This window comes from Aythya ferina (genome assembly GCF_964211825.1).
Source record: "Aythya ferina genome assembly, chromosome: 2".
Classification (NCBI taxonomy): domain Eukaryota; kingdom Metazoa; phylum Chordata; class Aves; order Anseriformes; family Anatidae; genus Aythya; species Aythya ferina.
Window position 1 is genome coordinate 161,030,266 of NC_140297.1, and position 20,573 is coordinate 161,050,838.

The following is a 20,573-nucleotide window of genomic DNA, read 5'->3' on the forward strand; positions in this document are numbered from 1 at the left end:
AACAGCCCTCCACTAAACCATATCCCTAAGCTCTACATCTAAGCGTCTTTTGAAGACTTCCAGGGATGGTGACTCCACCACTTCCCTGGGCAGCCTGTTCCAATGCCTCACAACCCTTTCTGTAAAGAAGTTCTTCCTAACATCTAGCCTAAAACTCCCCTGGCTCAACTTAAGCCCATTCCCCCTCGTCCTGTCACCAGGCACGTGGGAGAACAGGCCAACCCCCACCTCTCTACAGCCTCCTTTAAGGTATCTGTAAAGAGCAATAAGGTCACCCCTGAGCCTCCTCTTCTCCAGGCTGAACAAGCCCAGCTCCCTCAGCCGCTCCTCGTAGGACTTGTTCTCCAGGCCCCTCACCAGCTTCGTCGCCCTTCTCTGCACCCGCTCAAGCACCTCGATGTCCTTCTTGTAGCGAGGGGCCCAAAACTGAACACAGTACTCGAGGTGCGGCCTCACCAGAGCTGAGTACAGGGGGACGATCACCTCCCTAGCCCTGCTGGTCACACTGTTTCTGATACAAGCCAGGATGCCGTTGGCCTTCTTGGCCACCTGAGCACACTGCTGGCTCATATTCAGCCGACTGTCCACCATCACTCCCAGGTCCTTCTCTGCCTGGCAGCTTTCCAACCATTCCTCTCCCAGCCTGTAGCTCTGCTTGGGGTTATTGCGCCCCAGGTGCAGGACCCGGCACTTGGCCTTGTTAAACTTCATGCAGTTGACCTTTCTTCTATATCTTTACATATGGGAAACATTTTTTTTTAGAAGATCAAAGTGACATTGCCATAGTTTTAGTTTTGCTTGCCTGCCTCCTGCATGGAGAACACGTTTCCATGTAGGCATCATGTCAGGCCAATGTTAAGTGTTACTGGGCTCGTATCCGTTATCTGTGTTTGCTGTTACTGCCTCAGTCCATCCAATATTTCTGGAGGGCTCTAAACCACATATACCCTTAACTGGGAGTGGTTTGGTCTCTCTCTGATGTGTACAATCAAATCACCCAAGTTTTTTGCTTTTCCTGCCTTCAGTTGTCCAGCTCTCCTGAGATCCTCTATAGAGAGTTGTTTTGTGGGATCCATGCAAGAGCTGAGAAACAGTAGCATATGTTGTCTTTCTGTACTTGTAGCTAACGCTGTCCCTGTATGCAGCCAGCAGTAAGGGGAGCTGGTGGTACAGAAGCTGCTACCTCCAGCTGTTTCCTTCGGTACGTTTCTCATCTTCCTATGCCATTCCATGTCCTGAGCTGACTTTTCCTCCCTTCAAATGCAGCCCACGTGCATGTTTCTGGAGTAGAGACAGCCTCTGGACCACTGTGCCATACAGTTCAGTACTGAATAATTCTACTACTGCTTAATAAAAGGAAACATATAAACCTTAGATTCATTGTCTTTGGCTATTTGCCTTAATTAACTCAGGTGCATCCTCAAAAAATCAAGTTCTCACCACGGTTTTTGTAGCTGATAGGTGAAAGAAAATGTAGATTAGCTGTGGAACTCCTTACCATAAACTGCTGCGTAGTCCAGAGAGTCGCATGGACTCGAAAAGTCATGGGACAAATTACCGGGAGTGGGCTATTAAATGCATGGAAATACTCAGTCCCAGGAGGTTCCTGAGCCACAGTTTACTTGGAGATGGGAGACACAATCAGGGAGGTATCAGTACGGGCTTGCACTGTTGTTACATGCTCAGTGTAGGCTCTGACACTGGACAAAGCTGGCTGCAGCATAGTGGAAATGCAGACCTGTGCTCTGGGCTGATTTAACTGCAATTGAACTTGCCACCGCCTTAATTATGAGCACATCGAAACACAGGAAATGCTGCAATTTACTCGAAGTGACACACTGTCAAGGGGATATTTTATAGCTCAGCATGCCATGGGCTTGTTGGGAGGAGGCTCACCAGGAAGGCACTGTAATGCTGAAGTAGGAAGTGCAGAGGAACAGCAGAGGAGGGTGCTCATCAGGGAGAGCATAGAGCTAGATCAGACAAAATGATGATACAGACCAACACAGAGCCCTGAAATCCCCGTGCAGGCTGACACTGCGGAACTGGGAGGGGGCAAGGTGAGCATCCAGACATCAGGGCCCCTCTGTGCCAGGACTGAGCTGGGTAAACAGTGTCTTCTGCAGGCAGAAGGGAGGGCAGACTCTGAGTGGAGACATAAAAGGGGCATAGAAATATAAATTACACACAGCAGGCAAGCAGGTAATGCATATTTACTATTTCCCCTAAGAACTGGGTTGTGAAGAAGCAACAGGGAGATTTCTGCACACAGTCAAACTGTGGCAATTGCTGCTGGGTTAAGGAAATTGCTGCAAGAGCTGAGGAAAGGTAAGGCAAGGCAAGGCCTCTTAGCAAGGGAGCCAGCAGTGGAACTGCGTGTGTTGGGAGGGGGAAGCGCGTGCTGGGAGCAAGGCTGCTTAACACATGCAGACACAGGCTGGGAAATGCTGTGAACAGCAAGGGAGCAGATAGTATTAAGTTATTCAGGTTAGTAAAGACATGTGCCAGCTGCAAAGACTGCTGGAAGACCAAACAACATACAGTGAGCGGAATAAAAAAGGCAGATTATGTTCAACATAGGTGAAAATGCACAAATGGGGAGAAGCAGCCCTGCTGTGCACATACCCAGCTCTGAACTGTTGCAGCTCAGCAGCAAGAATTGTAACAGAGTATTTGATGTGTGCTCAGCATCAGCCAGAGTAACTCAAATGTTAAGATTAGGGATGGAGCAGAGAACAGGGAAAGAATCAGAGAATCATAGAATGGCTTGGGTTAGAAGGGCCCTCAAAGATCACCCAGTTCCAAGCCCCCTGCCATAGCAGGGATGCCACCCACTAGATCAGGTTGCCCAGGGCATCATCCAACCTGGTCTTGAACACCTCCAGGGATGGGGTATCCACAGCTTCTCTGGACAACCTGTTCCAGTGCCTCGCCATCCTGTGAGCAAAGAATTTCCTCCTAACCTCTAATCTAAATCTTTTAGTCTTTTAGTTTAACACCATTCCTCCTCATCCTGTCAATATCTGATTGAGCAAAGAGTTACTCTCCACTTTTTTTATAAGCCCCCTTCAAGTACTGAAAGACCGCAGTGAGGTCACCCTGGAGCCTTCTCTTCTCCAGGCTGAACAGCCCCAGCTCTCTCAGCTGTCTTCCTAGAGAGGCGCTCCAGCCCCTTGATCATCTTCGTGGCCCTCCTCTGGGCCCTCTCTAACAGCCCCACATCCTTCTTGTGCTGGGGGCTCCAGACCTGGACACAAGGCTCCAGGTGGGGCCTCATGAGGGCAGAGCAGAGGAGGACAACCACCTCCCTCCCCTGCTGGTCACCCCTCTGTTGATGCAGCCCAGGACACAGTTGGCCTTCTGGGCTGCAAGTGCACACTGGCAACTTATGTCAAGCTTTTCGTCCAACAGAACCCCCAAGTCCTTCTCTGTAGGGCTCCTCTCAATAGGTTCTTCTCCCAGTCTGTACTCCTTTCCGGGATTGCCCCAGCCCAAGTGCACCACCCTGCATTTAGACTTGTTGAACCTCATTACGTTCACATGGGCCCACTTTTCAAGCCTGTCCAGGTCCCTTCAGATGGCATCCCTTCCTTCTATCGTTATCAACCACACCACTCAGCTTGGTGTGTCATCTGCGAATTTGCTGAGGGTGCACTCGATCCCACTGTCTACGTCGCAGCTTTCCCCAAGTGCTCTTAGCAGGATGTTCTGCCAGGCACCACCATCCATCGCCTGTGCCCGCGGACAGACGCTTGACTCTCAGAGAAGGGCAGCAGAGCAGGGCAGACCCCACCAGCTACATTCAGCTCTGCGCATCCCCCGGTGCCCAAGGCCAACTCTGCAGACATCCCTCATGGCCAAGGCTCTGCTCTGCAAGTCTGTGGCATGCCAAGGCGCCCTGCAGCCCCCACCAGAGCTGGAGCTGTGTCTGTGCCATCTCCCCACGCGCCCTCAGAAGACAACAGGAGCATGGGATGGGGACCTGGGCCACTCCATAAGCATGTATACCCCCAATGTGCCCAGGAGCCACAGAGCAAAACCCTTATGCCAGGAAGCTGGGGAGTCAAAAGATAAGCAAGTTCTCTGGAAAGGTGTCAGGAAGCAGCGGCTGTACACTGCTGGCACCACCCCAACCACCCTGGGGATTATTGTCCTCCCTGCCCTGCCACAGGCCAGGTGGCCTGAAGCACCAGCGAAATGCTCGCTGATCCCCGTTTCCCAGGAATCACGTGTCTGGATGAAAGATGCTTCAGAGTTTCTTTCCCACAGAGTACACAGTTGTGCAACCGCTTATCTCCAAGCCAGAATAAAAAGGATTTTTGTCTTTTCTGTTTGCCTATGGTTGCTCCCTGTGCCCATCCCTTCAGTGCTGGGTTTGGCCGGTTCATTGCGGTTGTTAAAAGAGCACATAGAATCAGAGAATCTCCTAAGCTGGGAGGGATCCACAAGGATCATTGAGTCCAGCTCCTGGCTCCACACAGAACCACCCAAAAATCAAACCACGTGCCCCAGGGCATTGTCTTCTTTAAAAGCGACAGGCTCAGTACCATGACCACATCGCTGGGCAGCCTGTCCCAGTGCCCAGTCACCCTCTCAGTAGCCTGTTCCTAACATCCAGACTGACCCTCCAGTCACAGCTCCATGCCGTTCCCTTGGGTCCTGTTGTTGGTCACCAGAAGGAAAAGCTCAGCACCTGCCCCTCCACGCCCCTCATGAGGAAGCTGCAGACCATTGTGAGGCCTCCCGTCAGCCTGCTCTTCTCTGGTCTCAACAAAACAAGGGACCTCGGCCACTCCTCTTGTCTTACCCTCAAGACCCTTCACCATCTTCATAGCCCTCCTTTGGATGCTCCCTAATAGTTTTATGTCCTTATATTGTGGCACCCAAAACTGTATGCAGTACTCAAGGTGAGGTTGCACCAGCACTGAGTAGCGTGGGACAATTCTTTTGTATTCTTTCCTACATTGCTCAGCCCAGCTCCCTGGGGGTCCAGCACTGCCAGCTCACGTGGCTCTGCAGGTCCCACGCCAGCCCCACACCAGGCAGGAGAGCATGGGCGGCTCTGCACCTCCAGGCACCTCTGCCGCAGGGAATCCTGGTGTGAGAGCTCCACACCGTGGGTCTGGTTTTCTTTGCTAATATTGTCCCCTGCTGCGTGCAGAGGCTGCCCGTGTGTGGTTGCAGCAGGAGGGCCCTGCCCTCTCCACGTCAGGCAGGAGGCTGTTGGCTGCTGGGTGTCACCCTCTGCCAGCGTCTGGGGACTGCTGTGCACCAGCAGCGTTACATCCAGGGCTGCGTGGCTGCAGGGACCGGCGGGGAGGGAGTTGTGTCAGCACCTGAGCCCTGGCAGAGGAGGTTTCCCAAATCAAATGCTGCAGGAAAACAACATTCCCCAAACACCCGTTGCCAAAGCTCTCTGATGTGGTTCGTGGCTGCTTCAGCCAAGGACACCTACACCTTCCGGCAGGCGAGGCCAGGCCACGGCTGTGATACCCGGGCCCAGGTGCCTCCATGCCAGGCTGCAGGGAAGCTGCAGGACCGGCCGGTGAGTCACGGAGCAGCGCGGTGCTGCACTGCGGGCACGGAGCATCCCATGGGGCTGCGCCCCGGCCTTGCTTTCCATAGAACTGCAGCGAGGGGCACTTAGAGGTGGAGGCAGCAGATGCTGCGGTTTCAGGCACCACCTGAGCCCTGCGCGCTCACATGGGTTTTCTTTACTTACCAGGCAGCTGTATACAATCAGATAGAGCTGGCTGCAGCTGCGTGGGGGACATGGCAATCCAGCGCCACATGCACAGATCCTGACACGACACAAACTCTCCCCAGGTGGTGATGCTGTCACCTTCCTGCCCTGTCCCCAAGCACAGGATGTGCGGTGCCTCGAAGCCCCTCACTCTCCTCAGGCACAGAGGCACAGCGTACTGGGGGTGCCGCAGCACAGCCAGGACTTGGCAGGCGGGATTGGGTCCCCCTGCCCAGGGCAGACCCCATCTGCAGCCACTGCTGCACTTTTCCCAGCTTCTCCCACAGCAGCTCGCATGCTGCCCGCCTGAGCCCCTGGCTGAAGGGAGGACAGCAGCCGTCTGTCAGGTGGGTGACAAGGAGGTGTTGTCTCCAAAGAGCCCTGTGCCAGAGTCCAGAGTGCGGTATATCCAGAAATGCTGGCTGGGTAATGGGCCTGTAGCGTGCAAGTGACAGCGCCCTGACGCCCAGGCAGCTCCAAGCTGCTAGTCAGGCTGTCTGGGAAGGGCGACTGCAGGTCAGTTAACACCCAGGCCTGAAGCCAAGCGAGAAGTCAGCATTCCTCTCAAGACAGCTTGAGCAGTTTCATCTCCATTCTCACAAACATCCAGCTCCTGGCACTACAGGCATGTGAAATGGGAAGTCACTGTATTTTGGCTTGTAAACCAAACTAGGAACTGCAGCCCGATCCAAAGCCTTGTGCTAATATGCAAATTACAAGAGGTACAGTGTCAGCTTGCAGCTGCCTTTCAGAAAAGTTATGGAATGGGTAAAACAATCGGCATTGCTCAGCAAGAACACTATTCCCAGATTATTTGTAGGTTGTGTTCTAGTGCTTTCACTTGCTAAAAGGTCCTATTGCTATTCACAGAATGTGCACTGCTAGGATAGACCGTGCCATCTGCCTCACAATGGACCTACAGCAGCCACCACCCAGGGCAGGGGGTGTCCTGAAAGGCATCCTCGCTGAAATGTCTCCAGGACCAGGGGCAGACTGGGAACGGGCCTGAGGAACAGCTTCAGGAGAATGAGAAGCAGGCCCCGTGACATCAGCTTCACCTGGTAGGATGCTGGTGATGCTCCGAGGCAGCAGACAGAAAGACAGCAGCCTTCCTTCAAATCTCAAGGCTAATTACAAGCCCCGGGAGCAGGGGGGAGGGATGGAGGCAGGTCTGGAGACAGCACAGTTGTGCACACCTGGGCACTGGCTGCACAGTACTCCAGCCAGGCCCTGCATCCCCGTGCCTTTAACACACCCGTGCATGGCAGCTTTGGGAGTGGGGCTGAGGGAATTTGAGCTCAAGCCACAAAGACAATGCTGAAGGCCAGAAGGAACATGACTGTGTCTAACAGCGGGTAGCCAAAGCAGCAAGTGAACTAGATGGGACCGAGGTCTGGTATGCAGCACACATGCAGCCCCAACCAGGGGGAGCAGGGTTTCAGTTCTGCATCACGGGGGTTGGAATTTATGAAGGTGAGAGGCTCAGCATTGCCTGTGCTGTATTCCCTTTCCCTGGGAAAGGTGTGCAAGTGCCAGCGTCACCCATGGGATACAGGAACGTCTGCCTTGTGGGCACCCTTCCTCTTCAACAGCCCCTGAGGAAATACCTCTCTGGAGACAATACAAAATACAGCAGAGGTCAGCTCACTTAACCCATCTTCAAACAGCCTTGGGTAGTGCCTTAGAACATGTCCTGGAAGAAATGAATTGCTTCAGGGTTGAAATGAAACAGTTTCATCATGTCTCAGAAACAGACTAGTAGTTAGGATAAAATACTCGGTCCTCATTCAGGGAAGAGTCATCCTGCTCCCTGCTAATGAGGGAACAAGCTGGGAATGGGGTCCCAGTGAGGCACCATCGTTTCCAAGAGATACAACTCTGTGTAAGCCACCTGGTACCTGTGACCAGGAGGTGACATTCAGGGCTGATTCACTGCATCTGATGCTTGTGTACACTGTAGGTCACCCAGCTGCCCTGGGCAGCCAAGGTGGAGCAGGTCCATGCAGCCGGTGGTTGCTTTGTGGACACGTCCTACAGCAGATGTGTTCAAGAGGTCAGAGTAGCCATGCTCTGGACTTGGGTGAGTGTCCTGGCGTGCTCTCCATGGCTATAACGGGAGCCTGGGCTTCAGCTCCGCAGGAGGCGTCCACTGTGGCGAGATAAATCATAGCCTCTGTTCTGACAAATGCAAAGTAACACATCATCAAGGGAAGCCGCCAACTGCCAGCACTTCAGAGGTGTCTAAACAAGCTGGGCCAGCTCCAGATAGTGGCCTAGTGTCACCGGGACAGCTCAGGGGAGCACGCTGCATGGCTGCGGTCAGTGCTGAGTGGTGTCTGGGGAGTGCAGGAGGACCACAGAGCAGAGCAACTTAACACTGCCTGCTGGTACCCACCCAGCCAGGCTTGTGCATGGGGTCCTTGCTGCACAGAGCAGGATGCTGAGAGAGGAGAAATGGGATCCTCCTTCCTGGCACAGGCACCCTTTGCACCCCTTACAGTCAGCTTGTGCCAAGGATGCAGCCCAGAACAAAGCCTTTCCTGTAGCCCATCTCAAACAGCTGAACCTTAAAACCTACAGAGAAATGCAGTTAGCAACATACTTGTGGCATCAGTAACTCTAGCCAACATAACGCAGGCTGAAAACAGATGTCAGGCAAGGAAGGGCTTCTGAGGGGTGAGTAAAGACGACGGAAACAGGTCCTGTGTCCACCTTCATCCCCAAGAGCAGAGGGACCTCCTGCCCAGGTGTGCTCCCCACAGCCAAACTGATCTCGGTGAGTCAGAGGGAAAATGCATTCGTGTGCTGATCATCCAGTCTGGCAAGCACCTACGCAGGTAGGAATGTGCACCCAAAGCAGGACAGCCAGGGAACGAAGGGCAGGGGCAGGCAACACCTCCTCCGCGCAGGGGCACCAACTCACACACACCCACACAGGGTCACACCAGCACACACGTGTGCAGCTGCATGTGCCAGCTCACACAGGCATAGATGCGTGAGCACGCGTGTGCTCTCCCTTGCACACGCACAGTTACATGTGCCAACACTGAGTTACTTGAGCACATACAGTCACACACATCAGAGGCACGGTCACACGTGCAGGTTTACGTGAGCACATATGCAGTCACAGGTGCACACAGCCACAGCCACAACCAGCACCTGAGTACGTACTCAGCTGCACAATTACACACCAGAACAACCCAACCAAAACCACCCTTGTGCTAAAAGTGGGCACTGGGTAAGCCTGTTCACCGGAGCTGTGGCTGTGGTCTGATGGGACATGGCCCAAACACGGGACTGCTTCAGCCCAACTCAGCCCAAAGCTGGCCAGAGCCAGCAGCCTGCCCTGCCAGCCAGCTGGAGTTCTCTGCAAGCAAGCAGTCAACCAGGCACCCTCAGCTCCTGGGGAGCCACTGGCCAGGCATTGGGCTGGCTCCCCCTGCACACCAGGAGCATGAGGGTGATGGAGCACTGGAACAGGCTGCCCTGACAGGTTGTGGAGTCTTGCTCCGTGGAGGTCTTCAAAACCCACCTGGACATGGTCCTAGGCAACCTGCTCTAGGTGGCCCTGCTTGAGCAGAGGGGAAGGACCAGATGACCTCCAGAGGACCCTTCCAATTTCAACCATTCTGTGATTCTGAGAGCTTTCCATCCTGGAGCTGCTTTGGCCCCGGGAACTGGCCACCCAAATCCACCTGCTGCAAGGAGCTCCTGTGCCTGTATGGTCCAGTTCACAACCTCATCAGGGGACAGGCTCGATCTCTGTCCGCCACGGGAGCAGAGAGAGCCACAGGAGGTGGCTGCAGCTCCCTACCCCAGCCAAGGGACTCAGCCAAGGCAGGCTGATCAAGCCCAGATGTGCAGAGACCTCCAAGGCATCTGGGACCCCAGGCAGAGCAGTCCCTGAGCAATCGTGCTGGGCACCTGTCAGGAGATGGTGGTGTCAGAGTCCAGAAGCTGCACCGTGCCCCTGCATCCTCCACGGCCACATTCACCCAAGCTCCCACCACAGACGCACCCCACGTCTTGCAGTGTAACCAGTCACTGTCCCCTTGCCCCAGACACTGCCACCCCCGCTGGGCTCCCAGGACAGGGGCTGCTGTGACACTGCAAAGGCATCGTCTCACTGGGGTGGTCGGATGTATACTGGCTGGCTTGTAGCACAGGGCAGGGCTGGTGTGTCATCCCCAGGGGCGGGGAAGCGAAGGATTTAAATTAGGCACCTGCCTTGGCTGCTCATCCTGGCTGAGAGGCGGCGGGAGGAGGAGGAGGAGGACCGGAGCCTGCTGGTGAGCAAGCCGCTCTGGATTCGTGTCCAGCAGGTAGGACACAGCCTGTCCAGAGGGGGCACTGGGGCCACCACACAGCCTAGCACAACTCCTGCCTTGCACGCTCCATGTACATACTAGATGCCTGCAAGGGATGCGGAGACCTTGCCTCTACCCTAAAACCTACCATTCAGAGGGCAGCTGCTGAAGCCCGGGGCTTGGTTGCACAGGAGGTCTCCAGGCACGAGGTGGGCCTTTCTAAGAAGGGACAAAGTGACAGAGCAGCTGGATGCCAGGGCTGGATGGAGCCACTGCTCCGTGCAACGCGCTTTGCATCCTCTGCACTAGAGCTGAGCGGGTCAGGACTCTGGGACACGGGAGGGAGGCAGCCGGAGCTGTGGGACCTGCCCGAGCCCGCAGGAGACGGTGCCGACTGGAGCGGTGGGTCTCGGCTGGGAGCCCAACAGCGGGAGCCCGCGAGGTGAGCACCGGGCTGGGGGCTGTGCCGACACGCTCACGCTCCCTGGGGTGCAGGTAGGGCTCGGGACCACGGCAGCGCCAGGCCACCCCTGCTCACCCCAGCTGGAAAACCTCTTCCACCGGGGCCTCTTGGGCTGGGCTGCTGTGACAGCTTGAAAGGACAGCCAGCTCCTGCCCCGGGAGCTGCGTGTGCAGCCAAGCCCCGGCATCAGGAGGCCTGATTAGAGACGAGCTAATGACAGCCTGCCGTTGGGCAATGTCTCTCCAGAATAGGGTGTTCACACGACATCTGTGTCCTATATAGGTGTCGCCTGCTCCAGGGCGTGACACCGGCACTCTGCCTTGCCCTGCACCGAGTGCCACCCGAGCAGGCGGCACAACGAGCCCACCACCCTGCGAGGGCTGCCTCAGTGGAGGCAAGAGAGTGAAAAGAAGCTGCTCTCTAGGGCCAGAGCCCCAAGGTGGGCCAGAGCACCCACATGAGAAAGGCAGGGGCTGGTCTGCAGCTGCTGGGATCCAGCTCTCTTGCAGCATGATCCATCTACACCTGCATCAATCCAATATTTAAATGTATCAAAAGCAATGACTCAGAGGCTTTTAGATCAGTTAGGTAAACAGTCAGGGAATTAAGCTGTGACCTTGATAATTAATGAGTTAAACATATCATTAACATCAGTCACTGTAGCTTTATGGGAGATGGGTGTTCCCAAAGAAATGTTTTGGGGTTTGTTTTTGCCATTTTTACAAGACTGTGGCCTCATCACCACATGATACTGGGGATGCTGAAAGTTTACAGGGCTTCCAGAAGAAACCAGGGGACTGCATGGCAGAGATCCCTCAAGAATTGCTAAGCAGACTCAAAAGGCATCCAGTTTATGAAATCCACTGTGCTAAAAGCAGTTAGAGATTACCACAGAAAACAAGTAAATGTTATATATATTGCCTCATTTTCACTCTTCCCCTGATGTCCACTTATAGCTCAAGATGGAAACGAGACCCTGGGCTACTCTGACCCTTGGTCAGACTCTGCATTGTTGTTCAGATGTCTGCTCAAGAGCACAGCCACCTTCCTCTAGCACATTTCAGACAGCATAACTGGAATCTTGGTTGGCAGTGCTGCTTTTATATCTGGGGGTACCCGCTAAACTGACTGTGACTTGTCACAGTAATTGCTAAGTACCTATATGAATGGGAGAAACCACTGCAAGCAGCCACTTACAGCAGGCTTCCTGAGGTATTGGCTCTTAGTCCACCACAACTCTGTAATTTCACATATATATGTAGATAGATATACATAATTTTATCTTCCGCTTTACCTACATAACAATTAGCTAAAACAAAGAATGACCATTCACTACCTCCTGAAGCACAGGGTCTAGGAGCTGCTAGTGAAAAGACTTTCCCTGCAAAGTATGATTAAATCACTGCTGTCATTACCTTGGGATGTTGCAGAGGCTGACACCAGACCCAGACTCACAGCCACAACTGCACAGATACATGGATGGAAGCCTGTGGTGGCTAGTAGAGGGTGGTCTGGGGCAAACACAGCCCATGCGGTCCCTGCATGCCAGAGGGTTAAGCCAGCAAGATCAGTCTTTACCATCGTGTTGTTCCTACAGTAGTTCCCCTAAATATCTGGAGACAGCACCCCTGCCCTGCTGTGGAGACAGCACGCAGCCAAACAAACCTTCCCATTGACCACGCCCTTGTCCCCAGGCACTGGAACTGGTTAGAATGGTCCCCAGAATGGTGTTTGGCATGGGCCACCCAGCCATCCCACAGATGATCCCCACGTGCAGTTAAACATTAATGTGGGCCACAGAGCAGTGTGAGCATGCCTGTGGCATCAGCACTCAGTTTTGGAAGAGAAAAACTGAGTGCTGAGGAAAAAAAAAAAAAAAAAAAAAAAATTGGAGAAAAGCTGTAGTCAGTTTTTCTGAGTATGGGTACTGTTAGGGATAGGTACCAAGCTTTCTCATGACACTGCAGCATCTCAGTGCAATGACATCCAGCTGCATGGAGATGTGTAGAGCCAGACACTGCAGCTGGGAGGTGCAGAGCATGCTGTACAGCCAAACACAGGGCAAACACCCCAGCTGGGCTGTCACTACTGCTTCCAGAGAGTTATCGCCCGCTGTTTGAGTGGGAGCTCACCCTGAGACTGCTGCTGAGAAAAAGGGTCAGTAGCAATGCCCCAGTTCCTGCTTCCCGCTTCTCTCTGGATTCCTGCTGCTACATCCAGAGAGATGGCTTATCTTCATACACACCACGAGACCTGCTCAAGAACCTGTGTCTCACGAAGTCTTCTCTTTCTCTCTCCTCAGACAAACACAGTGCTCCACAGCAGCAGGACTGTTGCCCAGAGACAACATGAGTGGACCCCTTCAGAACAACGAGTCAAGCAACACAGGAAGCAACTTGAATGGAAGTGAACACATGGAGATGTGTGGTGGTGGGAGTAACTTCATAGCTGGTGTCTTCATCCAGGCCAAGAATAAGAAGATGAGCATCTATGAGGCCATGATGAGGGGGCTCCTGACGCCAGGTACGGCCCTGGTGCTGCTGGAGGCACAGGCTGCCTCAGGGTTCCTCACTGACCCCGTGAGGAATGCCAAGCTATCGGTGAAAGAGGCACTGACCGCGGGACTTATAGGCAGAGATTTTTATGAGAAGCTTCTGTCAGCAGAGGGAGCCGTGACAGGGTACACAGAGCCATACACAGGACACAAGATCTCCCTCTTCCAGGCCATGAAGAACGAGTTCATAGTCAAGGAGCACGCTATCCGCCTGCTCGAGGCCCAGATTGCCACCGGCGGCATCATCGACCCCATCAACAGACACCGCCTCCCTGTGGAGGTGGCCTACCAGCGAGGCTACTTTGACCAGGAGATGTGCCAGTTTCTTCTGAACCACAAGAATCAAACAAGAAGTTGTTTTGACCCCAACACGCATGAAAACCTCACTTATACACAGCTCCTCCGCCGCTGCGTGCCTGACCCGGACACAGGGCTGCTCATGCTCCAAGTGATGGACAAGGGCTCGGTGCTCTACCAGCTGAACAAGGACGCCCGCAAAGCCCTGCAGGCTGCCCGCACCACCGTCAGCGTGGGGCTCTTCCAGGGCCAGAGCGTCACCGTCTGGGAGCTCCTCTTCTCTCGCTACATCTCTGATCGCCAGAGAGAGGAGCTGCTGAGGAAATATAAGGTGGGGACGGTGACCATCCCCGAAATGATTGCCACTCTCACTGCCATCATCACCAAGGCAGAAACAGGAAACCGGGATCTGAGCTCATCCACAGTAACACCCAGCTGTGAGGTGGGATCACCACAACCAGTACAGGATACACACTCCCAGGATCAGCAGTTGAGAAAGTCATTAAAGTCTGCGACCATCTATGTCACTGCTGGTGAGTTCCAGGGACAAAATGTTTCCTTGCTGGACCTGCTCTTTTCCAAATACATCCCTCAGGGGAAGCGGCAGGAGCTGCTGGAGCTGTACAGAGCTGGCATACTGACCACAGAACAGGTGGCTACTGCCGTCACCACCACGATCAACAAGACAGAAACTGCCAATACCACACTTGCAGCGAATACCAGAAGTCCACAGAAGGTGGTGACAAGGGCAGAGGAAAATGAAGATGATGTTTCAGCACAAGATGCACAACTAGATAATGTCTTGAAGTCTACCACCATTGACATGCCAGCTGGTGAGTTCTCTGTGTGGGACCTGCTCTTCTCTGATTACATCTCTGAGGACAAAAGGCAGGAGCTTCTGGAGCTCTACCATGGAAGGGTATTAACCCTGGAGAAGATGATAACTGTTGTCACCACCCTCATTAAGAAAAAAGAATCTACAGGCAGGAAATTCGTAATTTCAGTGAAGACTTCCAACAAGGACACTGTGTCAGTGGCAGGAGAGAAGGATGCTGTCTCCTCCAAAGAAGAACCATGGGAAACGGCCTTGAAAAACACAGTTGTCGACATGGAGGCTGGAGAGTTTCAGGGCCATAAGGTCTCTGTGTGGGACTTGCTCCACTCAAAGTATATCCCTGAGGAGAACAGAAAGGAGCTGCTAGAGCTGTACCAGGCAGGAGAGTTAACCCTTGAGCAGGTGAAAACTGTTGTCAGCACTATTGTAACCAAGGCAGAGGAAGCAAGAGCAGCGCAATTAGCACATGAGAGTAGTTCAAGGGCAGAGACAACAGTCACTGAAGCTGAGCACACCCACCACCTGCAAGAAGACAGGACCTGGGAAGAAACCCTGAAGTCCACCACAGTTGAGATGGCAGTGGATGAGTTCCAGGGGAGGCAAGTCTCTGTATGGGACCTGCTCTTCTCTGACTACATCTCTGAGGACAAAAGGCAGGAGCTTCTGGAGCTGTACTGTACTGGGACACTGGCCTTGGAGCAGATGATAACTGTTGTCACCACCCTCATTAAGAAAAAAGAATCTACAGGCAGGAAATTCGTAATTTCAGTGAAGACTTCCAACAAGGACACTGTGCCAGCGGCAGAAGAGAAGGATGCTGTCTCCTCCAAAGAAGAACCATGGGAAACGGCCTTGAAAAACACAGTTGTCGACATGGAGGCTGGAGAGTTTCAGGGCCATAAGGTCTCTGTGTGGGACTTGCTCCACTCAAAGTATATCCCTGAGGAGAACAGAAAGGAGCTGCTAGAGCTGTACCAGGCAGGAGAGTTAACCCTTGAGCAGGTGAAAACTGTTGTCAGCACTATTGTAACCAAGGCAGAGGAAGCAAGAGCAGCGCAATCAGCACATGAGAGTAGTTCAAGGGCAGAGACAACAGTCACTGAAGCTGAGCACACCCACCACCTGCAAGAAGACAGGACCTGGGAAGAAACCCTGAAGTCCACCACAGTTGAGATGGCAGTGGATGAGTTCCAGGGGAGGCAAGTCTCTGTATGGGACCTGCTCTTCTCTGACTACATCTCTGAGGACAAAAGGCAGGAGCTTCTGGAGCTGTACTGTGCCGGAACACTCCCCATTCAGGAACTCATCAGCACCATCAGCAGCATTGCAATTGACAGCAAAGAAGGGAAACTTGCAACCCTTCCCCAGCAGACAGTGGATCTCCTCCAGACTGAGGGCTCCTACATTACATTTGGCCCATTCCAGGAGCAGAGGGTGTCAGTATGGGAGCTCCTCTCCACCAAGCAAGTCTCAGAGTACAAACGAGAGGCACATCTTGACACTTATGGCACAGGGGGGCTGACTGTGAACAAGATCACCATCACCACCACTGTCGTCACAGGCCCACAGGGAAAGAAGAGACACCACCAGGACCACTAGCACTACCTGCCCCAGAAGATAACTAAGCTCTACCTCCTATGGAAAATGCAACCTGAGCTCTTCTGAGAATTGGCTCTCCATGCAATACAGTTATGGACAGGAAAGAGTGGTGATGAACCTGTGTGTGGAACATGGTAGTCTCCTGGTTAAACTCTTTCCTGTCTCAACTACTACTTCACTCAGAATGTTTTTGCCCAGTGGAGCATTCCTGGGGGGAGGGGGGAGGGAGATTTTAGGGAGGGCAGGGGAGGGCTTGTGGCTGTCACTTCCTGCCAGACTCACACGGGCACTGACAAAGGATAGGGAAATGTGGGGTCAGCACTCACAGCAGATGGGTCAGAGACTGCCACCAATGGGATCAGGCAGAAACCACAAAGCAGGAGCTATGGGCAGCACAACTGGCAGCCCCAGAAGAGCTACAGAGGGACAGACCACCTCTGTATGGGATAGCTGGGACCCTGGGCCTGCTGAGGAGCAAGCAGTGCAGGCAGCACACATGGCTGCAGTCACCTGCAGGACATTTTGCATGCATTAACTTAAAGTGGGATTGGCTTCTGGTGCCAAGGCTCTGATGCCAGAAATGGTGAGCAGCTGCTGAGTGCACTTGCAGGAGCCCAGAGCTATCAGGGGCAAAGGGATGCCACAGGGAAGGGTGCTCCTGTGTGTGCCAGGGACACCCCGAGTCCCGGTGCCCTTGAAAGTCACTTGGGGAGGGAAAGCAGCTATGAGAGCATCCCCATGCTGCCTGGCACTGAGCTGAGCAGCCATGCACATGTGCAACACGGATGTGTGCTGCAAAGTGTATGCACTGAGCATGCATGCAGGTACCACAGAGCCATGTGTGCACAGCACCGCGCGCGGGGCTGGACCTGCCATGCCCTGGGGAGTCCAGCATTGTGTTCAGACATGGGGGGGTGAGGCACAGCCTGCAGCATGTGTCTGTGTTCGCGTGTGCATGTGTCAGCGTTACAGGTGTGTGTGTGTACACGTATGTGTACACGTCCCTGTTACACTGCCGTGTGTGGCACAGCTCTCGCCCACTGTCTGTGTGGATGTGACACTGCGTGTGACACCAGTGCTGCCCCCTGACGGCCTCAGCCAGGCCCTCAGCCGAGCCCTCATCCTGGGCCTCATCATGGGCCTTCTGCTGGGCCCCTCAGCCGGGACTCAGCTGGGCTGGGGCCTGAGTCAGGGCCCCTGGCCGCAAACCTGCAGCTGCCCCATGCCACTGTCCTGGGCTGCAGCTGCCCTTCACTGCTGTACCTGGTGTTGCCCTCGGCTATGTGGTGGCTCGGTATGGGGTATGCTCGGCTATGTCAGCCCCCCTGCCAGTGTGAAGCCATGAGGGGCATGGCTGTCTCTCAGCCTGCAGTCTGAAACCCCCAGCCCCATTCAGCCTGGGAATGCAGCTTCTCCCAGTGACAGACATGGGTTGGGCCAGCACTCCTGTACCATTCACCAGCTGACCCAGTCCAGGTCTCAAGATAGGGACCCCTAGCCTGGACCCCACACATCCCAAAGCCTCCCCCCCCAGAACCCCCAAGGCTCCCACAGACAAAGCCCCCTATAGCATGGGGATCCCATGCCCCCCACTGTCCAAACCCACAGCTCCAACCCTGACTTGGGCACCCAGGCCTTGGCCGGCCATCCCGTGGGGTCTCATGAGCAGGTCCCCGTAGTCCCCTGCTCAAGGTCCCCCTGCCTTGGGAGTGGGCATGGCATGGCCTCCCTGCTTTGCACCCCAGCACCAGAGCCATGCCTGGGCTCCCCAAAACTTCTGCCATCCACACAGGGCCACAGTGCTGGGGCCAAGGCGCTCCGCTGTGCTCTTGAACACACAGGGTTGGGTGCCCCAGCCCTACCAGCCCTAACGGGAGATGGAGAGCAGTACCCAGTGTGCTGCACAGCCCTGCTCCACACTGGAGCTCACACATTGCATCATGCTTGCTGCCTTCCCAGCTCTCTGCTCACAAAGGAGCAGTGAGGATGCAGGCCAGACCTTTAGCCAGAGCTCCCAGGGATGAGTCCCACCACTGAGGCACACACACGGGAGAGTGACACATTTGTGAGGCCTGTTCGGACCCTGAGAGTTACAGAGGCTGCCAGCAGGTTCAGCTGGCAGGTTCAGACACCTCACCAGGCACACTGTGCGTGCTGTGGATGGCACATGCTTTAAGCCACCACAAGGAGCATCTGCAGGGAAAGTCGAAGGGGGGAATCCCCGATGTGCACATCACGGCTGTGGGTGCCTCTGGAGAACACTCCTCATGTACAGAGCCCTGGAGCCATGTGAGAGCCACTCAAATGGGCTGTCCCCAGGGCTGGGCAAATGGCCTCATCCCAGCCACCCTCATAGTGCACGTGGATGGCAACACAAGCCCAGTGCACCACGCACAGCCTGCAGCTCCAGGACACAGCCTGCAGGCTGGAGCATACATCTGTGCTGGGGAAGCACAGGAAGGTGCTGGTGGAGCTTCCCACGGCACTTCAGTCCCAGAGGCAAGGGAGCCAAGGGAGCCACTCCACCAGCAGAAGCTCACTAACAAAAAAGACTAATGCAGGGCTAACAGAAACATGCAGTGTCACAGGGACTTCCAGATGTAAGCACCACTCCACAGAGGAAATAGAGTTGCTATAAATTACTAGGAAGGGAGCAGAGAACTGAACAACATCTCCTGAGGTGTTCTTTGTCACAGCTCATTGTCTCATATCATGAGAACGCAGAGAAGCACGAGAATGGTGAAACACAGGGAAGGAAAGAGGAAGAATTGAATAGTCTCCACAGTCTGGAAGAGATGACCAAGTTGGACAGCATAGTGGAGGGCGTAGGGGAGATGATTGTGTGTCTACCATCTTTTTCAACACAAGGACTAGGGCATATTGCAGAATCCAGCACAAAGACAGTTCAGGTCAAACATATATTTTTCTACACACTGGGCAGCTGAGCTTGAGGGACTCCCTGCTGCAGGATGTCCTGGATGATAAAAGTTTATATTGATTCAAAGAAAAATCAGAGTAAGCCATGGAGGAAAATCCATCAAGGGCTACTTAACAGCAAGCCAGATCTATGTCTCAGGAACTACCAGAGCCACAAACCCCTGGGGCACAAAAGGATGTACCAAAGAAGTGGCTGGTGTACGCTTGCCTTGCTCTTATGCTGCTGCTTCCTACATACCTGCTGTTGGCCAGTGCCAGGTTATGGAGTTGGAATGGTCCTCAGAGACCCTCTCTGTATTTCTGCTTCTGGCAGGGAGTTGGCACCAGTCTGTGCTACAGGCCCTGGTGTGGACCAAGCGGCCAGTTTGGTGCAGGCAAGCAGAGGACTGTGGGCAGGAGGACTTCTGAAAGGAGTCAGTGCCAGCTTCAGCCTGCCTGGGGAGCCAAGGCTGGGAGGGCTCCAGATGGCTTCCTGGGGCTCAGATTGCACTCCCACAGGAAGTGCTGAATTTCCAAAAAAGAAGCTGAAAGAAAACAGGACATTGTGTAAGGGAAAAGCTGCATACATTTGCATAGTTATAAGCTAGTTGCATAACTGAATGCATCTGAATAGTATCTGAATACTCTTTGGAAGCATGGGGGCAATAGGGGAAAAGAAAGGGTCAGGCAGACTGTGTCTCCTGCCCAGTCCCTGTGGGAACATCGCACCACAGTGGATGCACTGGGTAACTTCTCTGTTTTGTGGAAGAAGGTGGGGGTTTAGTGTAAAAGCCCCCAGACATGCTCTGTTGGGATAGGAACAGGAAACTAGCAAGCCCATCAGTGTGCCCTCAAGCCAGGCCAAGCCACAGTCACAAGTGAGGAAGCAGGTAGAGTGCCCACAGCACAGACAGCTTTCCTTGTTGAGAGATGGTGTGCTCCCACCTGTGGGAGCCCCCATGACGATGCCCCCAGGTCTGGGACATAGCCAGGCTCATTGTCCCAGCTGGAGCACACCAAGCCACACAAACGAAGCCAATGTGGTCGGGAAGGTGCGCCTGGGTCAGCACGCCTGCTCCCTGTCATGCAGCAGTTTACCAAAGAAAACCTTTTGCAAAATCAGGAGGCATTCTATACCTCTGCTCTGGGAATTTGAACCAGTCTTTCACCCCCAGCAGCTTGAAGCCTCCTAGTTTTCAGCCAGTTTGGACTGATTTCTTCTTTATGCAAAACCCATCCATCAGTTTAAGCAGGTCTCCTCCTGCTCCAGTGTTTTTCACTGATAAAGCACCCTGAGCAATCTTATCAACCCTCAACATCTGTTTTGACAAGCTATCTAACTGAGCTGCTCCCAACTCCTCTCTGCATTCCCTCGGTCATCTCAGCTGCTCTTCTCTGCACCTTTTCTATAATGAATGAGTATTTTACAGCATGGCTGGTCAGCACTGGCTCATGGTCTGTAAATCTGGTTCTGTCCAACAGCATTGACACTGCCTTTTCTGGACATAGATCCCAGCAGAGTTAATGCACCAAGTCTTCGTGGCTGCATACATGGCAGTCTACATTCACCCCCATACTGCTGAATGCATGTTGGCCTTTTCTTCCTTAATCACTTCCAAAAACAGGATCCTAATTTATAGCACAAATGTTTGTCCAGTAAGTCCAGGGCATGACTTTGTGTTTTGTACCATTCCATTTCCTCTCATGACTATTAGTCCAGCCTTCAATGTCATCCATTGCTCCTGAAAGCTATTCCAGCCCTCTGCTCCACATTTCCACTATCTCACCTGTTAGCTAAACTCACTGACACGCACCTGATATTCTGTAATGAAGTCTTTGGTGAAAGTATTACATTTTTT

The 20,573-nt window shown here is 53.7% G+C and overlaps 1 long non-coding RNA gene across 2 annotated transcripts in view; it reads right to left on the reverse strand.

Annotated features, from left to right (window-relative positions):
* LOC311431600 overlaps window positions 1–19,972 on the reverse strand; it is a 20,466-nt gene extending 494 nt beyond the window's left edge. The window contains exons 1-3 of one of the 2 annotated variants that reach the window (XR_014689546.1): window positions 19,852–19,972; window positions 18,974–19,259; window positions 721–1,343 (exon numbers count right to left, since the gene is read on the reverse strand). This is a non-coding gene — a long non-coding RNA (uncharacterized lncRNA). Of the gene's footprint in view, window positions 1–720; window positions 7,922–18,973; window positions 19,260–19,851 lie in introns of both variants that reach the window. The other variant, XR_014689547.1, reaches the window with a different exon arrangement.
* Between the last annotated feature and the right edge of the window lie 601 nt (window positions 19,973–20,573).